Source organism: Lutra lutra, chromosome 7 (genome assembly GCF_902655055.1).
Source record: "Lutra lutra chromosome 7, mLutLut1.2, whole genome shotgun sequence".
Taxonomy (NCBI): domain Eukaryota; kingdom Metazoa; phylum Chordata; class Mammalia; order Carnivora; family Mustelidae; genus Lutra; species Lutra lutra.
In genome coordinates this window covers 112,010,524-112,030,715 of record NC_062284.1, presented here as the reverse complement: position 1 = coordinate 112,030,715, position 20,192 = coordinate 112,010,524, and the positions used below count along the sequence as shown (strand labels likewise).

At 39.2% G+C, this 20,192-nt stretch overlaps 1 protein-coding gene and 1 pseudogene across 3 annotated transcripts in view; one reads left to right on the top strand and one right to left on the bottom strand.

Annotated features, from left to right (window-relative positions):
- Positions 1-20,192, bottom strand: part of FUT8 (fucosyltransferase 8) — a 391,770-nt gene that overhangs the window by 314,609 nt on the left and 56,969 nt on the right. For all 3 annotated transcript variants that reach the window (XM_047736710.1, XM_047736711.1, XM_047736703.1), the window contains exon 2: positions 10,027-10,128. The gene's annotated coding sequence lies outside the window, so the exon portion shown is untranslated. The remainder of the gene's footprint in view (positions 1-10,026; positions 10,129-20,192) is intronic.
- LOC125104216 (LYR motif-containing protein 4-like) lies at positions 12,795-13,065 on the top strand (annotated as a pseudogene).

Here is a 20,192-nt window from a genome sequence, read left to right as displayed (position 1 = left end):
AAACTCTTACCTCCATCATGTAATTCTCAAAGCAACCCTTTGACACAAATCCTATTATTATAATAGGGGGATCTAAGAGGTCACAGAGAGGAGCTAAAGAGGTTCTCAGCAGCAGCTACTTACCAAATAGTTGAGAAATGTTTCCATTTCTGCTAGTGTGGACCAATTGAATGTCAGTCCTGGAAACATTTGTAATAATTCTTAATTGTTCTTATTTTCTAAGCATTGCTCTAGGTACATTTACTTAGAGAATTCCATCTTACAGGAAATCATTCAAAAGACAGCACTGTTATTGTTACATGCAAAAAGGTGTGACCTTGAGATAATCATTTTACCCATTTTGGCCCTTAGTTTTCTTACCTGTAGAATAAAGGGGATGGTCTAATGAAATTTTAGTTGTTTGCCAGTTCTAAAACTACATATCTAGCCAGGTTGACAAACCATTGCCAGCAACCACAACAATGAGAAATATGGAAAAACAGTCTATACTTTGAAATCCAGTAAATGTTTTTAAGTAATTTTTGAGCCAACTCCTTAAATAGAAATTCAGTCTACATCCACTTATTAAAGAGCAAAGGCAATCTTTCCAGTCAAAAGAGTAAATGAATTGATGGATTTAAAGACTTATGAAACTAGCCAAACTATCCCTTTCTATGACCTGCCTCCATGGCTGAAATTTCTGTCTTCTTCATTGAGATAAAGCATCATATAAGTCACACTGTTCACAACCACTCCTATTCCTTCCTCATTAATGGCGTACTGTGTGTGTGTGTGTGTGTGTGTGTGTGTGTGTGTGTGTGTGTGTGTGTGTTTTAGGTAACCAAACCAACCTCCAGCTATAGAAGGGCAATTCAATTAGCCTAAGTCAATCAGTAAATTAATTCCCTAGTATGGTAAAGACTTGCTTACTCTCTCTTTCCTTGCATATAAAGAGATTATATTTTCATAATACATCCCTGCCACTCAACCCCACTGAACCATGTAACTAGTTACAGTCTATAGTCTATAGTGGGTTGTGTCTATAGTGGGTTGTGGGCAGAAGTGATATGTATCGCTTCCAGACATAAAATTTAATTGCAAGTATAAGTTCTCACAGTGTTTACCCTGCCCCAGTCTCAAAACCAATATTATTGAAGATGATAAAGCTTTTGTTAGCCTGGGTCCCTAAAAGAGGAAAGTGTGGAACACCCCACCACCCACCCTCATCAGGTCAGGATGAATATATGAATAAAAAATACACCTTTATTTAAGCCACTGAGATTTGGGGTTTCTTTTTTTACTGCAGTATGACTTGATATCTAGGTTATGCTAGGTCTTAGATGATTTTAATTCTAATTTGGGTATATTCTAATACACCTGAAAACCACTATAGTCCTGGAGTATGCTGGCGCAGTCAGACTGGAGGGAAGGATTTGTAGTCCTGCTTAGGGGAGAGGATTCTCTCCTAACAGATACAAATGAGTCAGGCCATAACAGAAATTACCATTGGCAGCAATCTAACAACAATAAGAATTAACCTTAAAATGAAGTCAACACACTGAAGATGGCAAACCAAGAGAAAAAACCTTGAAAATATGTTTGAGCTGGTGATTATATAATTTCTGAAGGCTTCTCTTCTCTGGACTTGTAATATTACAAAATAATAATTCTGGTTTTCTCCTCGATAACACCATGAGCAGAAATTACATCTTGTATATCTTTAATTTCATCACAGTTCCTAACACATATAGCTTTGGAAGTACTCAAAAATATTGGATGAATTAAAAATTTTATAAATATAATAGCTCATGCTCTTGCCTTTAGAAACAAAATGTCACCGGAATTAACAAGGGGGGAAAAGTAATTTAATACAACCCAATCTTTTTACAGGTAAAGAGATTAAGACCCAGATACATTTCAAAATTTATCAAGTTCACATAGCTTTGTTATGACAGAAGGAAGGAAAAAAAACTAATAATTACTTCATCAAAAATGACCATAGTTTCCAACTGAAAATAGAGAAGCAATGAGACAGTATTACCATGGTAGTTAAAACCTTTGAAGTTAAGACAAATGTCGCTTACTTACTAGCTATATGTTCTAGGACAAGTTACTTAACCTCCCTGAGCTCTGATTTTCCATCTGTAAAAGAGTAATAATCTCTAGCTCATAGGTTGAGGAATAAATGACTCAACATGTAAAAAGCACTCAGCACAATTCCTGACACGTAATAAACATTCTATGTATTGCAGTCCTATCAAATGGTCTTTATTCATAGATAAATCAATTTTTTTGCATTAGGATAGATCCATTCTCCTTTATCTTTCCTTTCATTTAATTCATACCACTGACCTGTGTTTTTCCATCATGTGTAATGATAGTGTAGCCTATACAATTCCCTAGCCAGGACCGCCTTTCCTATAGGAACTGCTCCCCCTGTTTCCACACATCTGTCATATGATGGCATCAAGAAAAGCCTTGTTATTACTGATTGGCCCATTTGGCCACAGCTAATCGGTGAAGATGTAGACACCTGACCCAAGTTGGGCCAATGAAGCCATTCCTCCAATATGTTTAGACTTTGGAAGGGAGGTCATCTCTAGTCTCAACTGGATATATCATCTGAAAGATGTCACTGGACATGTTTTTGTTTTGTTTTGTTTTTGCCAAGTAAAGAAACACATTCTGCTTTGACAGAATGAAGTTGATGGACAAAGGGAAAAGAACAGGTGAAGAAAGTGTCTTCGTTATGCTGGAGATCTCAGTTCCAGGTTTTCTTGACTATTGACAGAATCTCTGCCTTTCCTTCTGCTGTAGGTTGCCTCTTCCAAGGTTTCCCTCCATATTCTTCTAATATATTCCCTATTTTGCATAAACTAATTTCAGGTGGGCTTATTTTAGCTGTGATTAATGCAATGGTATGTATATTATCATAAAGTAGAAAAATAAGAGGGAAAAATCCTTAAATTAATTAAATTTAATAACAACTTGAATGATACTTCTAAGAATATGATCAAGTTTATAAAAATGAATCAATAAATCTTCATCACCTATATGTAAAGCAGAGACTTCAAATTACCCCCCTATATCTGTTCTTTCATTCTTCCATAACAATGAACCCCCAATTTTTAGATGGTCATCTTGCCACTCAGCTAAAACCTAATATTTTCCAGTCTCTATTGTTGCATAGGTGTGGCCATATGACTAAAGTCTGGCTGTTGAGATCACAGTAGAAATGTTGTGTGGGCCATCTATTTTTTTTAAAAAGTCATAAAAAGAAAGAGAATATACCCTTCTTATCCATTCTCTGCATCCTATTACCTGAGCCATAATGTGATAACTGGATCCCTTTCATCCATTTTGGACCATGAGGAAGATAGCCAGACCCCTCCATGCCAGTCCTGGGCTGCTACCTCTAACATTCTTTCATATGAATAAACAAACAAATAAATAAATAAATAAGCAAGCTTCTCTCTTATTTAAGCCACTGTTTTCTAGGTTTTTCTGTTACATGCCACTGAACATAATCCTGATACAATGCCATAGTAGTTTGATAAATTATGTTGGATCCTTAATGCTCCATAAAAAGAGAAATAAATCCAAAAAGATTTAAAAGAAATATAAAAAGACAAATATATACTACTATATTGAAAATTTTTAAACCAAAAATAAAAATACAGACTGAGGAAGGATGGGATAGGTGCAAGAGAAAAATAAAAATTCAGAAAGAAAAATTCCAGCCAAGGAAGCTAAAAATTACCAGTGTTACTATGTTATAAATATTTGTTCCAGTAAGAATGGGCCTTGCTGAAGTCACCAAAGTTCCAAGGTTCTGCTTTGCAGGGGCAAAACCCTATTTATCAGTTCACCGGAGGGAAAATTAGAATCTGAAAGGAAAGACTAACTCTAACCAAACTGACAGAAGTCTGAAAGACCAGAAGGTCCCTGGAGGGCAGAGCCCCTGCCTCTCTGTCTTGATCACCACTATGCATCATATTTGCTGAATGAGTTAATTAATTTTCATTACAGTATAACTGCCAGGGGGATCAAGAAACTCCTAACCTCTGGCTAGTCAGGGTCTTTTACAGTTTCCATGGGAACAAGGCAGTATGGAGTCATGGCTCGGAAAGGAGATTCTAACTATATTTGAATCCAAGCACTGCCACTTAATAGTGATGAGACCTTGGGAAACTTTTTAAAACCATGTGTCATTTTTTTCATTCATGTAAAATGGGAATGAGAATGTTATCTACCTCACTGGGTTGTCATGCCTGTAAAATGAATTATTACATATAAGGCTCTTCAGAACAGCACCTGGCAGAGAGTTAGCACACAACAAATGTTAGCTGTTTATCGCCCCACAAAAACCCTGAGCTAAAGCAAGTGTTTGTGGACACTATTATTATTATCTGATCTATATCCAAAGTCAAGATAACATGAAAACAGAATCTCGGAAAGAAAAAGAAATAGGTGATGGGCAAGATTTTCCTAAACCGAAGGTTGAATGTCATTTCAGTTCTGCAGTACATGCTAGAGTACAAGTGTTGGTATTTAAAACAAAGAGCAAAGGTTCTAAAAACAACCCCCTATAAATTGTGCTGGCAGAGTTTACAAGTACACTTGTAAACTCACATGGATTGGGTCAAGGGGAGCTAACTTATATTTCTTTCAAGGCTGATCATTTAGTTTAAAATACACTCCCTGTCTTCTGGGCACTTCTGTCAAACGGCTGAGAAGTCCATTCAACCTACCTGAGCTTTTTAAGGTGCAAGGAACCAAACAACTCAGGTTACTCCAAGGAAAAGAGGATCTGAACTGTTTTCAGTTCAAAATGCATGAACTGAAACTGACCCTGTGGCTGAAGCACCATCAGACACCAAGGCAGCTGGAGATCTGATCCGCATGCATCTCCATCCCTCTCACGTTCCCCATCTCATTCTCTGTCCTTCTGCTCTTTTCTCAGTGCCAACTGACTTCTTTTTTTTTTTAAAGATTTTTATTTATTTATTTGACACAGAGAGAGAAATCACAAGCAGGGAGAGAGGCAGGCAGAGAGAGGGGGGGAAGCAGACTCCCTGCTGAGCAGAGAGCCTGATGCGGGGCTCGATCCCAGGACCCTGGGATCATGACCTGAGCCAAAGGCAGATGCTTAACCCACTGAGCCACCCACGTGCCCCCAAATGACTTCTAGTTTTTAGTCTACCTTTTGGTTTCTGGGGCTCATGATTTTTGTTCCCTTGTAATTTCATAGTGTAAGACACAGTCTTAAGTTTTTCTGTTTCTTGATTCATGTTCTCCAGAGAAGGAAATCTTGTCTGGGCTTTGTATCTTTCTCTACTAAGTCACATCACAGGTCTTCTGGACCTCAGTCAAGTACTCATTCTGGTCCAAACTACCTTGTCAAGATGGTGGTGGCTGCCTCTTCAGCAGGGGCTCTGGTCCTGAGCATGTAGTAGAAGTGGGGGAAGAGGATACACACAGGGACTGATATCACTGACAACCTGCTATAGTCCTTCCCCTCACTTTCCCCTTCAGCTTTCGACAACTCTCCTCATCTTTCTAATATTCACATACAGATCTTACTACTCTGTCCTCCTGTCCCCAGTCCTTAGCAATTCAACTCAAGCTCAGCCTTCATATTGGTCTCTGCAAATTCTCTGATGCATTGTTTCCAGTAAGTGTTTAGTTCATGAAGTCAGGAAGACTCTGTTGGAATTTGCCTCCACATGGACCATCTAGCATCTCACCAACAAAATGACTCAGCCCCCCTCACACTGTCACAAGTGAGCTCAGAAGAAATCATGAATTACATAAAGGCAACACTCATGGCTCCTTTTAAAATCAGCGAAAAGGTGAAAGCCCTAGGATAATGGAACTAAACTGTCTTCACGGAGGAAAGATAGACATTTTAAAAGCTAACCTACAGATAAATTTTATTAAGAGCTAATTCTATCAGAGTTTATGAATAATATATAAATAGCATATCACTGTGGGGCACCTGGGTGACTCAGTCAGTTAAGCATCTGACTCTTGTTTTTGGCTCAGGTCATGATCTCATAGTTGGTGAGATCCAGCCTGGGGTCAGGCTCTGCGTTCAGTAGGGAGTCTGCTTGAAGACTCTCTCACCACTCACCCCTCCTTTAAAAATAAATAAATAAATAAATCTTTTTAGTAAAGGAAGAAGAAATCCTGTAGCTCTGAATTAACAACAAGGGGACTGGGAAATACAAAGGACCACATGGGTGTTTGGTGAGCACTGATATCTCCACCACAGGCAGTAGATGACCAACACAATCCCATGTGGCACAGCTCTGGATAAAGTAATTTAAACATAAGACAACCAGAAGATGAAATGGACAGCAGGAGGTGAATTCCAGAAATCGTGAAGGAAGTGATAACAGATTAGGTGAAAAAGTGACAAACCATGAATGAGATTTTGGGCTTGGTTGATGACTTATTTCATATCGTTAATGTAAGTCAAAGTTCAGTATAATCACATTTAGAATCAGGTCTTCTGCTCCCAACCCAATATTCTGTCAGGCTCAATACTTCATTTACAAAGAGCAAAATCCTAACGAAGGATCATTGAATCAGATGGGGTCTGCAGTGTGTAGAATAGTGCTTGTGCTATTGGAGATGCTCAATGACCATTACATGAACACATGAGCGAAGGAATGAATGAATGAATGAAGAAAGTGACTTTATGTCAATGGAAAGGATTTGGCCAAAAAAAAAAAAAAATTGTCTTCACATGTTGTTAGATCCTCCAAATGGTTTCCAAGGAAGTTGTAATACCTTTTAATAGCTATTCTTAAAGTAGCCTAAGAAAGCTTCCACATACTTATGTCCACATCCCTAAATAATAGAAAAAAATCCAATTAACTTTGTCTTTCCTTTTATGGGAGTATTTTTCATTTTTAGAATAAGGGCCTAATAAAAGAATCTATGCAGCTCTTTCACTTTTAATATTCTGTGTGCCTCTAAGACAAAATGTGCTTGATTAGTTCTACCCTCCAACTTACAATGAATGCATTTACCGACTCCTCCCAGATAGATATGGCTGTGGTGATCATATTTTACTCACCAAATCGAGTGAAACTAAGTCTAAGCACTAAATCTAGTACTTAAAATCTGAATTTGCCTGGAAGTCCAAGACACATGGACACCACGGATGAGTCTGAAATATTTATTTAAGCTCTGCATGATTCCTCATGACCTTGTACTTAAAGTGTCCTTGGTCGTATATCAGGGCTGATAGTCACCAATAGGGCAAAATTCTGATTGGCCAGGAGTCTATTTTGATTGTCTGAGACCATGCAATAGTATTTTGAATATTCGAAGAGTACCTTTGTCTTCTGTGAGCTTAAATTAGTAACAGAGAGGTTAACTGAAGCTCTGGTAAACAAGATTGTATTCAGATCATTTTGCTTCTGTAAGGAGAGTTTTTAATCCTTTTTTCATTATCTCCCAATTACCACTGACCACTTTGTTCATCAAGGACATGGGACAAATTTTACACTCATTACAACAAATCCAGTATCACATGAGGATGAAGTAAGACAAATTTTAACCAACACAAACTAACTTGGGTGTATGAATGTGTGTGTGTGTGTGTGTGTGTGTGTGTGTGTGTGTGTGTGTAATGGTTTTAGGATTAATCATACTCTGACAGAGAGTAGCATGAACCATAACGTCTGGAGGTACCTCCTGTATTGATGACTCATAATTTCCCACATATACAGTCTAGAAAAACCAAACTGCTAGATATAGATGCTCAATTAAATTGCTTATACAAGAAAAACAATATTTTTTTATTATAGTTGAAATGAAAGTTGAATAAAGTACATCAGATTTCCCCTAATATCCTTATAATCCTCTTCAGCTGCTAAAATCATCTTCCAATGTTTTCTAGACTCAGAGCAGCACAACTTACTCTGATCCTTCAATATTCCCAGCCTCCTTTCTACTAACATTGGAACCACATACTAGCCAATGGGTGGCAGACAGAAATGATACTGTTACTTCCTACTCTGGTTTTAAGTGCTCATGTAAGAACCTCCAGGTCTTTCTTCCCCTGCCTTGGTGATCTTGGAGGCTAGATATTTCAGATGGTCTCACTCTAAGATAGGTAGGTTGCAAGGATCCCTGAGTGTCCACTAGGAGAAGAGCCATCCAACAAGCAGCGGACTGTGACATAAGCAAGGAATAAATTTTTATTGCATTAAGCCACTAGTGTCAACTAACCAACTATGATAGTGACTGAGAGGATAATGGGGCCTGAAATCTAGCCCCTGGTTTGGTACCAAACCATGTGGCCTGGCAGTCTTTTGCCAAAATGACTGCCCTGATCTGCATTCTCTCAGGGGAGTTGTACCTTCATAATCTCCATAGAGATGCCATATGGACTATCAAAAGCCTTGACTGTATCCCCTCTCAACTGGTCACCTGGTCTCCACTTTCTCCCCTTCACAATCCCTCTATGAAGAGCTGCCAAACTAATATTCCTGAGGCATAACCCTGATCATGATATTTCCTGCTCAGAAACCCCCAGAGAAGTCCCATTGCTTTGTGGATTAAGCCCAGAATCCTTAACATGGTCTCCAAGACCCTCTCCCATTCATTGGACAAACCCACCTATGCGCCCCAATCATTACCTTTGTCTTCTCACTCCTGTGTTCTCCATCTCTGGAAGCTAGTGTGACCTGAAACCAGGAGCTCCGTCAGCCTGACTCCACATAGCAGGTGCCTCCCAGCTCATAGCCAGCGGTCACTGACCCAGCTTACAAAACCTCCGCCTTCACTCCCTCCACAAATTTCTATGGTATAGAATTTCTTTAAGTCCTCCAGCCTTCAGGAGTCCCCTTTTCCTTTAATATCCAAATTTTAAAAGCTCAACTTCCATCCCATACATAATAAAGTCACCTCCATCTGGTTTATTTGTGAGGGAGAAGGAGGTCTGTCTCATAGTTTTTCTTGAGGCAAGTCAGTCTATAGGCTGTTCCCACATTCCGGCTCTGCAACATAGCAAGAATTCAGCTGTATTCTCATCCCTTGCTGGAAGGTGTCAATAGCAACTCATCTTACCATGAGGGAACCAAGAAGTGAGGGAAAAACAACATAAAATGCATCTACTTCTACTCTATAAGCAGCTAGGATTGGCAGATAAAATATAAGATATCCAACTAAATTTGACTTTCAGATAAACAACAAATCATTTTTTAGCATAAGTATTTCCCAAATACTGCACGAGACATATTTATGCTAAGAAATTACTTGTTGTCTACTTGAAACTCAAATTTAACTGAGCAATCTGCATTTTTATATGCTAGATCTGGCATTATAAGTAGTGTACTCCCTTTTGTTAAATTCTTGATCTTGGTTCAGATTGGGGAGGAAAGCAGGACACTTCCTGCCAACATATAAACCTCCCAAATCACTGCCGTGTGTGTGTGCATGTGTGTGTATGTGGTATCATATTGTATATTTGCATCAAAATAACATTTCCCCCTTCAACAGCAATGTTTTCCTTCCTATTATACATGCGTTGTAATGATTTCTACATACTAATATCTCCCATATGACAAAAATAAGCCTCTTAAAGTCAGGATCTTATTCTTCATATTCGTTCATTGGCTAGTTAGATCTTGGAGGCCTCTTTCTGGCATTAACTATCCACTTGCTACATCGGCATTTCAACAATTCAAAACTAGACAACAGCGCCAGAGATTTTAAAGCAGATAACAGAGTCAGAAGAAAATGCCTTAGGCATGTATAATAGCAAGTCCTAGCACTTTTTCTGACTTACATCGGCCTTGGATTTTTACTTTGGGACTTGCACATATGTTTCCAAATATCTCCCGGTGTCTTCCAGGAAATACTTGGGTTTTATGTGAGGTGCCTCAGACATGTGTAGGGACACACGGGTTATGGTTAAAGGCATTGTTTTAAGATAGCTCTCCAGAGGTGTAACTCTCTTCCTAAAACATACTAGGTAGCGACCCACTTTGTGAGTGTCCTTTCACTCTTACAAACATATTTACACGTTACCTGCAGTGCTGGGAAGGAGCAACTTGGCCACAGGTTAACATCTGGTGAGTCACACAGCCTCACTCTTCAGCTCCTACATCCTGTGCTTTTTTGGCAGCACCTCTGAAAGCCAGAAAGAAAGGTAGGTTAGAATATAAACGTTAATTAAACACCGTAATTACTATATAGAGTCATGGAAACGAATGGCCTTGTTCTTTCTCTCCTGTATTCAAACAAGCATGATGCTTGTTTATTTACCATGATGATTCTTTTCATAAGGAATAGGAATTAATTACAGCCATGGAAGTGCCCTGGAGTAGCAGTAGAAAGAGTGGGTAGGGTCTGGCTCCTTTAAACAAGTAATCTAGAGATGGGGGACATTTCCCAGACTGCTTTATGGAAATCTAACCCTTTTGGAGAACTTTGGCTACTTTACTGAAAAAGAAGAAGAATATATATATATATATGCATGTATATACCAAGTCACAGCAGTTTTAAAAATGAGATAACATATGCACATGATAAAAAATGCAAAGGGTATATGAAAGGGCATAAAGGGAAAAATGAGCCTCTCCTCCACTCTGCCCCTAGTCCTCCTTCCTTGAGGCACTAGTGACACCAATTTTTATAACTCTCCAGATGTATTCTCTGATGTGTATAATTATATAGCCCTTAAACAGATTTTATTTATACTTAATATATATTATATAAAATAATAGACTATTATAACATTGCTTTTTCAACTCCTTTTTAAATATTTTTATTGGGAAATATATAAGTAAGGATATAAAAATTTAGATGGTGATCTCACATTTTTATTTAACAACATATTTTTTTATTTTTATTTAAATTCAATTAATTAACATACAATGTATTATCTGTTTCAGGGGTACAAGTCTGCAATTCATCAGTCTTATGCAACACCCAGTGCTCATTATAACACATGCCCTCCCCAATGTCCATCACCCAGTTACCCTATCCCTGCACCTCCCCCCAGCAACCCTCAGTTTAACAACATATTTTGGGAAGCATTCCATATTAATGCATGCCACGCTGCTTCAGTATTGTTATTTTTGCATAATATTCCATTATATGGCTATACCACTAAGCAATCCCAATGTTGATGGGTTTTTTGTTTGTTTCCAACTTTTCCTGTATACTGAAAAACAATTGCTTTTTCAGTCACTTTTCCTTGTGAGAAAAATGGTTTCAAGTATCAAATAAGATATTCAACAGATATTGATTGACCACTCACTATGTTCAAACATGATACCTAGGCCCTATAAACAATAATGAAATAAAGAATATTCCTATATATTTTGCCCTCTTCAAATTGTTTGGTCATTTCCCAGGTATGTGCTATGGGATTTGTATTGTCCCTCCCAAGCCTATAACTTAAGATTCCTTCTTCATCCACTAAAAACAAATCTTCTCTTCTAAATTTACTTTACCAGGGCAAAGTAAAAGCTTCATAGATCCAGATCTTTAAACAATCACTTTGAAGACTATATATCCATTTTCTCTGCAAAGGTAAACCTATGCTTAATTATATAATTACAGAATTTAAGAACCAGGGAAGAACCTAATGATGGTATAGACTAACCTCTTCACTTTACAGATGAGGAAAGTAAAGCTAAGAAGAGGTTAAATGACTGAGCCATGGTCATACTCTAGCTTATTTTTTCTGATACAAAATTGGTCCTATATACTTCCCCATCCTCCATTTAAAAGTCAAATCTGTGACTTTCATTTGTGGCCATGATAGAATAACAGGGACCTGATTTACCCTTTACCTTAAACAAATGAAAACCATTTCAGTGGTTTGAGTTAACATTTGAGTTAACTATTAACAATAGTTTTCAAATATTGGACAAAACGCAGCAGAGGACAGTGATCTTCAAAAGAAGAGAAACAAATTAAGTGGATCTATAATTACTCCAGCTTACTGCCCAGAGAGATTCCAGGCTACGGCACAGGCATGAGAACCCCAACAAAGCCTGGAAATTTTCCTGAGTTGAAGAGGCAGAGGTGAGAATTCAGACTGGCTAAGGCAGTTAGGATTTATAGGGTAGTTGACCAGAGAGGTGAAAGCTAAACACAGAGAAAGTACTGGAGATCTACAGGGAATCCTCCTTGAGTCTTTAATTAACATAGATGTGTATGGAAACTACCTGAGGCCAAGAAAAAAAATAGCTGAAGGGAGCAATTACTGGCATTCACACAGGGCTGGAAATACTTCACATTCCCAACAATCTAAATGGAAAAACTTTCTAACACATTGGGCATTGGCTTGAGTATCAGAAAGCTACTGCCTCTTTAGTAGGCCTGTTTAGCCCTTCATTCTAAAGGCTGGTCTGCTCCTATCAGAATTTAAAGGCGAGCTTCAAAAGGATCAAACTGTTTCTATGTAACTTAACTATATCCCAGAACACAACTCAAAAATATTTAAAGGAATATAGAAAGAAAGAGAGAATCAAACAGCCAATAATGTGAAATTCATAATGCCTGGGATCCAATGTTTTTATTGATACTCTTTTTTTTTTAACCAGGCATGCAACTGAAGTAGGAAAATACAACCCGTAATGAGGAAAACAAATCAATCAACCCACAGAGACAGATCTGACGCAGGCGGACTCTCTGAGGCGGAGGCCCAGCCCTCTAGGCAAGACCGAGGCCCACTGCATTTTATTTCTTTTATAGTTTTACGTAGGCTAAAGTTTTGTGGGTTAGGTTAAACTTGGGACCTCCTCGAAGAGGACCCATTTATTTATGTATTCTTTCTTTCCAAAATGGCTGCCTCCAGCCCCACACAAATGTTGAATCTGTAACAAGCAATGCTGAGAAAGAGCAAGCATTTCAGCTCCTTCAGTTAAAGAACTTATGATGTCAGGAGGACAATAAGAATGTAAAGGATCCTGAAGAAATTCAAACCCTAGTGAATAAAACCAAAAGAGACCTTGGAATAAATCATCCACAGGTCCACATGGGCCAACTGTATTTGACTGACAAGCTTATCACTGAGAATCAAGAGAAGCCTAGGACCTAGGGAGCCAAGACTGGCCCCCATTGGCTGTGTGGACCACTGTCAGCATCCATTCTGTGCTTGCTACGGGGCTCCCAACAGACCACAGTGACCTCTTCCATCAGCTTAAAAGAGCCTCTTGCTCTGCCTGCCCTGTAGGAGCCGATAAACTGAGTCCAGTTTCCATTCTTCTGCAGCCTTAGTGAGAAAGTATGGTTGTCCTTGCCTAAAGTGTTAGAATGAAGAGCTGGAGCTCGCTTAGAATAATGCTGTGCATTATTGGGTCTCCTCTCCACCCCACCCCTCTTTTGTATCCTTTCACCACTTGTACAGAACACCTCCACACTTTGTTCTTGGTTGAAAATAAACCAAATTGTCTCCCTAAAAAACAAAACAAACAAACAAACAAAAAGATATGACACAGGTGATAAAACTAGAAGACAAAGACATTAAAACAACTGTAATAACTATGTTCCATATGTTCAAGAAAGTAGAAGGAATGAGCATATTAAGGAAAGAAAAAGAAAGGTTAAAAAAAAAGTAAAGTTGAACTTCTTAATATGAAAAATACAATATTTAAGATGAAAACTGAGAACTGCCATGGCAATTATAATTTTTGCCATTATTTCTATCATTAGTAATGTCACAAATGTAGAATAATATTTTTATTGGGTCTAAAAATACTTCTTTTCATACAGAAATCTCAAAACCACATACCATTGTGCATCAAAACTATCAGTGCAGAATAGCGTTTGCATAATAAAAATATGTTAGCTGCCCTTGCTATTGGTATTTATAAAGAATGGAAGCAGCTCACAGCCTTTTCTGTATGCAAAACATGTTAAGCCAAGCATAACTTCTATTCAGAAGAGTTTAAAGTCCAATGAAGAATAAAAAATTGAGTTCTGCAACTTCATTTTTAAGCTCGGTGCATGCATAAATTAGAGAAAAAAAAAACATTTCATATGCACCACTTAAGACATGGACTAAAGCTAGCTAGAGACCCTTGCCAGGGTCAGTGATGGCGGTATTCCCAATTTGAGGGTGAGCTGAGGCTTAAAGTATCTAACATACGAAATGTGGTAAGTAGGAGAAAATGAAGCAAGAAGCTGAAGAAGACTAAAAGGAACTCTCAAGAAGAGTGGGAATGTAAAAAATGTGAGAACTACGCTTTACAAGTATGAATGAATCTCCCTGACAGAGGCAGAGAAGGCGATAACATGAAAATGCAATTAAATTCAACCAACAGTTACTGCTTGCCTGTTACCTGCAAGGCACGGCGCCAAAGGAAGTGCTATCCCCTTCCTCCAGCAGCACAAAATATGATGCAAGAGATGGAATCAGATACATAAATAATTGCATCATAAGTCAGACTGATAGCTGCAGTAATGTACACATAACAACAGCCAAGGGAACATAGAAGAGTGAAATAACTGGATCTTGGGATTGGCAAATGTGGGAAGACGACATAAAAGGCAACATTTGAACCATGTCCTGTAAGATACAAGGGATTTTACTATATATAAAGGGGAATTCTGTGGTTAATTTAATCTCCCATTAAATTCCATTTATTTCCATTTCATTAATCTCTCCATTTAATATCCCCCTCCCCCACACCACCATTCCTTTCTCTGCCTCTCTCTGCCCTGCTTTATCATCTAGAGACCGCACCATCTGACCATCCTTGGTGGCTGGCTGGGTTTTAGTAGAGTTTGGTAGAAGACCCTGCCAGAGATTAGAGGGCAGGAGGAGAGAGAGATTGGGTGTTTATTCACTGTCCCATCACTGGGTCAGCACTGTGGTTTGGCAGTGGCTGCCACCTTCCCAGCCTACAGCTCCTACTCATGACCCCCTTTCCCATGACTCTAGCTCTCCAGGCTGTGGTGACAGTATCTAATCCCCCTGCCCCTTTGAACCTATCGAAGGTAAGAGCTTTCCACTCTGCTAGTTTCTGGATGTCTTAAACACTGTTGTGGTTCCCCTTTACCTTGACTGTGTCTCTTAAATATCCTCTTCATTTGGACCTTCTGAGTTGAATCCACTCTTAGAGTGGTATAAGTAAAGGCAAGAAGGAACACATGTCTTGATTAAGGAACCAAGACTGCATTATGGGGAACATCATGGAGTGGGAATCTAGGTTAGAGGAGAGTAGTTTTAGAGAACTGGGTCTAGATTGTGAGGGCCTCACTAAGGAATTTAGACTTTACTCTTGGCTAAGAGAAATCCAGTAGTAGTTATTAAGTGGATACAATCAGATCTATCTACTAGCAGGTGGTGGATGGAATGAAGAGGGACAAGACTGAAGGCAGAGAAGCCAGGTAAGGAATTATTACAATAAGGTCCTAAAATGGGGTACTGGATGATGGTAGTGAAAATAGATTTAAAAGTGGTCAGCAATAAAATCTAGAGAGCATGGCAAATAAGTGAATTGAGGGGGAAAGCCAAGGGCATTTTTAAGGGTGGCTTCTAGGTTTCCAGCTTAGGAGAATGGAAGCCCTATAAACTTAGAAGAGATTCTTAGACTTGGGAACATGAGTTTGATTTGGACCACCTAGAAAGTGAAGTGCCATGGAGCATTGAGGCTGAGAACCTCAGCAAAGAGCTAAAAAATTGGGTCTATGTAATAGGAATAATGTAAGAACTGAAGATAAAAGTAGATATTATAGAGTTATGGTTCTTAGTCCTAGCAGTCCTTGAGACTCTGCTGAGGAGCCTTTAGGAAGTAAATGTCAGGGTACAGTCCCCAGATCAATTAAATCTGATTTTCATAATTCTCCACATAAAATAGTCTAAGAAAAATTTTGATGCTCTAAGGAAGGATCACTGGGATCAGAAATCAGACTTAATTGGTGTATATTTAATCAGATTTCATTGGATTTAATCTGGGTTTGGATTCTTAGATCACTCCCTAGCCAATGCTTATTGCACCTGAATCAAGAGCAAAACAGAAGCAGCTCAGGGTAAAGAGCAGCGGATAGAGATAAAAACAATAAGAAAAATTTTAATCAGGAGAGTGGATCGCATGCCCCGGACAGGTGGAAGAGGAATGAGAAGAGGTCACTCCATCTGGTAAATAGATTATGACTGGTCTCTGGAAAAGCAATTTTAGTAACTGCAGAAGCCAGATTGCAAGAAGCAAAGAGCAGATTTTAGATGAGGAACCAGAGGGAGCGTAGACTTTCTTTCAAGAAGCTTGGTCCAGTAGGTAGGAAAAAAGAGCCCAGAACTTAAGAAGAAAAGAATTGAGAGAAAATTGTGTTGGACTTTGCAATAGAGCGTGTTAGCTGACTAAGGTAAGGAAGCATCAGAGAGGAGGAGAAGGACGATAGAGTGGAGGATGGGCGACTGGAAGAGCAGGGCCACAGGGGAACCTGGGGGTGGTGGGAGGTTATTAGAAGAGTCCACCAAGCAAGGGATGCCAAAGAGATAAGTTCTAGGTTGAAAAAAGTTGAGGGAGTTTGAGGCATTGTTTTCATAATCCGGTGGAAGGCCTGGGTAACTAGTGAGAGCAAAGAAGGTAGATGGGAGAGGGGGAAAGGCAGAGAACAGTCACTGAGAACTTTCCATGTGCCTGGCCACATGCTGAAATTCTACCAAGTTACCCCATCCAGTCATTTAATGTACTTTTGAAGGACAAATGTCACATGGGATAAGAAGCAAAAATTAGGCCTGTTCTGCCCAATTTCAGCCATCCAGTCACCTTGCTCCTGTGGTACCGTTACTAATTAATGGCCCTTTAAAGCTTAACCTGCATTCTGTTTTAAGTTAAATGCTCATTTCTAGCTGAATAGGGAAAGATTTCAGCTATGATAATATTTCCTTAGTTTAGTTTAAAGAGAAGAGCCATAGAAGAACATTTTAAAGAAAGAGAAAAAGCCTATTACTGAGAACGCTCCATTAGCAAGGGCAAAGAAAGATGGGGCTTTAAAAAGATAGTGTTTAATGGCCCAAGCTAATGGCAATTAATAAATATTTAGGAAGTGGAATTAACCTGCATATTTTTAAGTTCTCCTTTAAATGTTAAATACGTTAAGTTTAGATTACAAATCCATCAAGGGCTAGGACTATGCCACCCCTTTCTGTGATGCCTGGGCAACTGTGTGGGCTCAGGGGATATTAACAAAGGATTTAGTCATCTTACATCGCCAGACCACCTCCCCATTATTATCCATGCCATACAGTACAGGCAAGCAGGCCAGTAAGCTGAATGGCTCCCCTTTTCCAGATGCAGGTGGAGCCTCGACATAAGAAACCCATGACATTGGGCATCCCTTTCTCTCAGAAACACTTTCCAAAATTGGGATCAGTAAATTCAGAAGAAGGGTTTCCTTCCTTGACACCCTTGTGAACCAAGTTGGGGAAAGCACATAGCCACAAAGAAAGGCAGGAAACTTGACCAACCTGCCTGAAGGAGCCTTGGGAAATCCCAGAGGGATGACCTATCCTTCAGCTTCCAAAAATCCAGTGGGAGTAGAGGTGGAGATAAGGACAACGAGGGCTGGGATGAACTCAGGGTAGCACCCCTACTTGGCTCTCCGCAGCTTGAATACCAAGCCACTATACATTGTTTCTCAATAATTGCTTATGTCTAGGCTACTTACAAAAACAAGTTTCAGATGATCAGAACTCCCTCTCTTAAATCCAGAAGGTATGCAACTTTTCAGTTCCGTGGAAACTAGATCCCAGTTTTTATCACTCACCACCACGATCTTAGACCTAAGCACAATGCCTGGCACATAAGACAGCTGGGGCTCACTAGCTTGTTATTGAATGCTTGAATTTTGCGTGTGTGATCCCACTTTCTTGGGTTTCTACATATTATTTTTATTGTTTAAAAACTTCTTGTAAAGTGTTTTTAAAGGTACTGCTATCCTTTTTCATAATCCTCTACATAAAATAGTCTAAGAAAAGTTTTGATGCTCTAAGGAAGAATCACTATGTAGACACAAAGACATTTGCCTAATGTCCCATGGACTTCTTTTACCTATAGTCCTAGAAGTGCTCTACCATATGCAGAAGTATTAATCTGAAACCCTAGGGCTTTCTGTCCTCTGTCTCCTAAATAAATAGCTTTTCAAAGTGTTGTAGCTGGAAGACTATCAAGGCTTGTATCACCTGACATTTACTTAATGCATTTCTTTACTGGAGACTCCATTTCTCTCCTGGAGTCTCCCAGAGTTCTCTATTACATCCTGGGCGGGTAGATAGAAGATAAACATTTTCATTTTGTCTCCATGCTAATAGGTCAAAATGATGACAAAATCGGAAAGAGAACCCACACCTTTGGCTTTATTGCAGATTTCATCCTACTTAACCTTTATCCAAACATCGGCTTCCTCTCAGCCTCTTCCTTAGCAGTTCATCTTCCTAATTCATGACCATGCCAGCTGGGTAAGGGTGACTCCTGAACTATAATAACAGGAGTAGTAAACGTAATTTTATATAGGATCTTGCACACAGCTCCATTACAAAATGCTGTGCCAACGTACGAGTTGTAGAATTACAGAGTGGCGCTACTGAATTAAATAATAAGGAACAGCTAATACTAATAATTAACTTAATTTATGGTCTAGTCGAACTGTCACAACTGAGGCAGCTCTCCCCCCGCCCCTCCTCTCCCTGTCTTTTCTTCCTCCTCCCTCCTCCTTTGGCAACAGCAACCAAATGATGTGCTGAGATTGTCATCTTAGTCATCATGAAGTCAAGTCACTTCTTCCTTTATTCTTTGTTTTATGACCTTACTAGATCAAGAATTTCCAGCCTTTGTGGAGTTACATCACCCCACCATCGATCCATTTCACTACCGCTTCTCCTGATGGCATGCACTTGGTGGGGAGGGCATACCAGGATGCATTGAAATACCTTGAGAATCTGCAACAACTTCACAAAGGCTCTTGATTTTTACCAAATCAAGGTTGGCTATGACTCCCCTACATGGTAACCTTGTAAAGGGGGTTCTCCTCTCCACTTAAACCAAGGGACTAAAACTCAAACACGTCAGCAAGGTAATATGGGGTCACATGGCAGAAATTGGGAATGACTGTTTTTCCAGTGTCTGTGTATGGTAGATTTCCATGGACATGCTGACCTCACTGGTAATTGGAAGTCAATTACCAGTCAGAATTCAAGAATGTTCTTATATGAACTTGATCTAAAAACTCATGCAGCTCAGATTCAACACAGAATACCCATTTTTAACACATTCATTATTATTTATTAACATATGTAACACATTTTATTATACCTATTATACCCACATTTATTTATACCCATTTTAACACCTTTATTAACAACATTATTAATCACTTATCTCCCTACATACTGACCCCCAGCTTCTAAGTTCTGAAGCAGGAATATGGGCCTTCTCTACAATCAAAATAATGTAACCTGGTGACCAAACTCTCTAGGGCCACCAAAGCGGCTCCCTCTGTAAGGTACTTTCTTGTGGCCAAACCAAATTAGGATTAGGACTCGAAGGCTCTTTATATTGTCTGCTGCAGCATGAGGGGTAATTGTCAGTGTCCTCCATGCCCTGATAAAATTGCCAACTTACCTGAATAAAATGTATCTTAATAACACTCCATGTTGGGGAGGGGGACTTATCAGGAAGTAGCACTAACCATTTTAAGTGTCTTTTATTATTGCATAAAAGTGATTAATTAACAATTTATTACTAGGTTAAGACATCAAAACAACTAAAATGAACATAGAAATCCAACATTGTCAGATTCTTCTGGACTACAGGAGAGTAACTGACATATTCATCTTCCAGCACCCCTCCCCGCCCCGGCCCCCATGAAATTCTTCAAAGGAACTCATGTTTCTCTCTATTATGTCCCTACATAGAGGTGACAGATGGGCCCAGGTCTGAGTCCCGTCAAGCTTGGAGTTACTTTATTATTTTTTTAAGATTTTATTTATTTATTTGACAGAGAGATATCACAAGTAGGCAGAGAGGCAGAGAGAGAGAAAGGGGGAAGCAGGCTCCCTGCTGAGCAGAGAGCCCGATATGAGACTTGATCCCAGGACCCTGAGATCATGACCTGAGCAAAAGGTAGAGGCTTAACTCACTGAGCCACCCAGGTGCTCCCCCCACCGCCTTTTTTTTTAATGTCAGGGGAAAGAGTTCTCTTTGCTTTCCTAAAGATGAGCTTATCTGCTATAA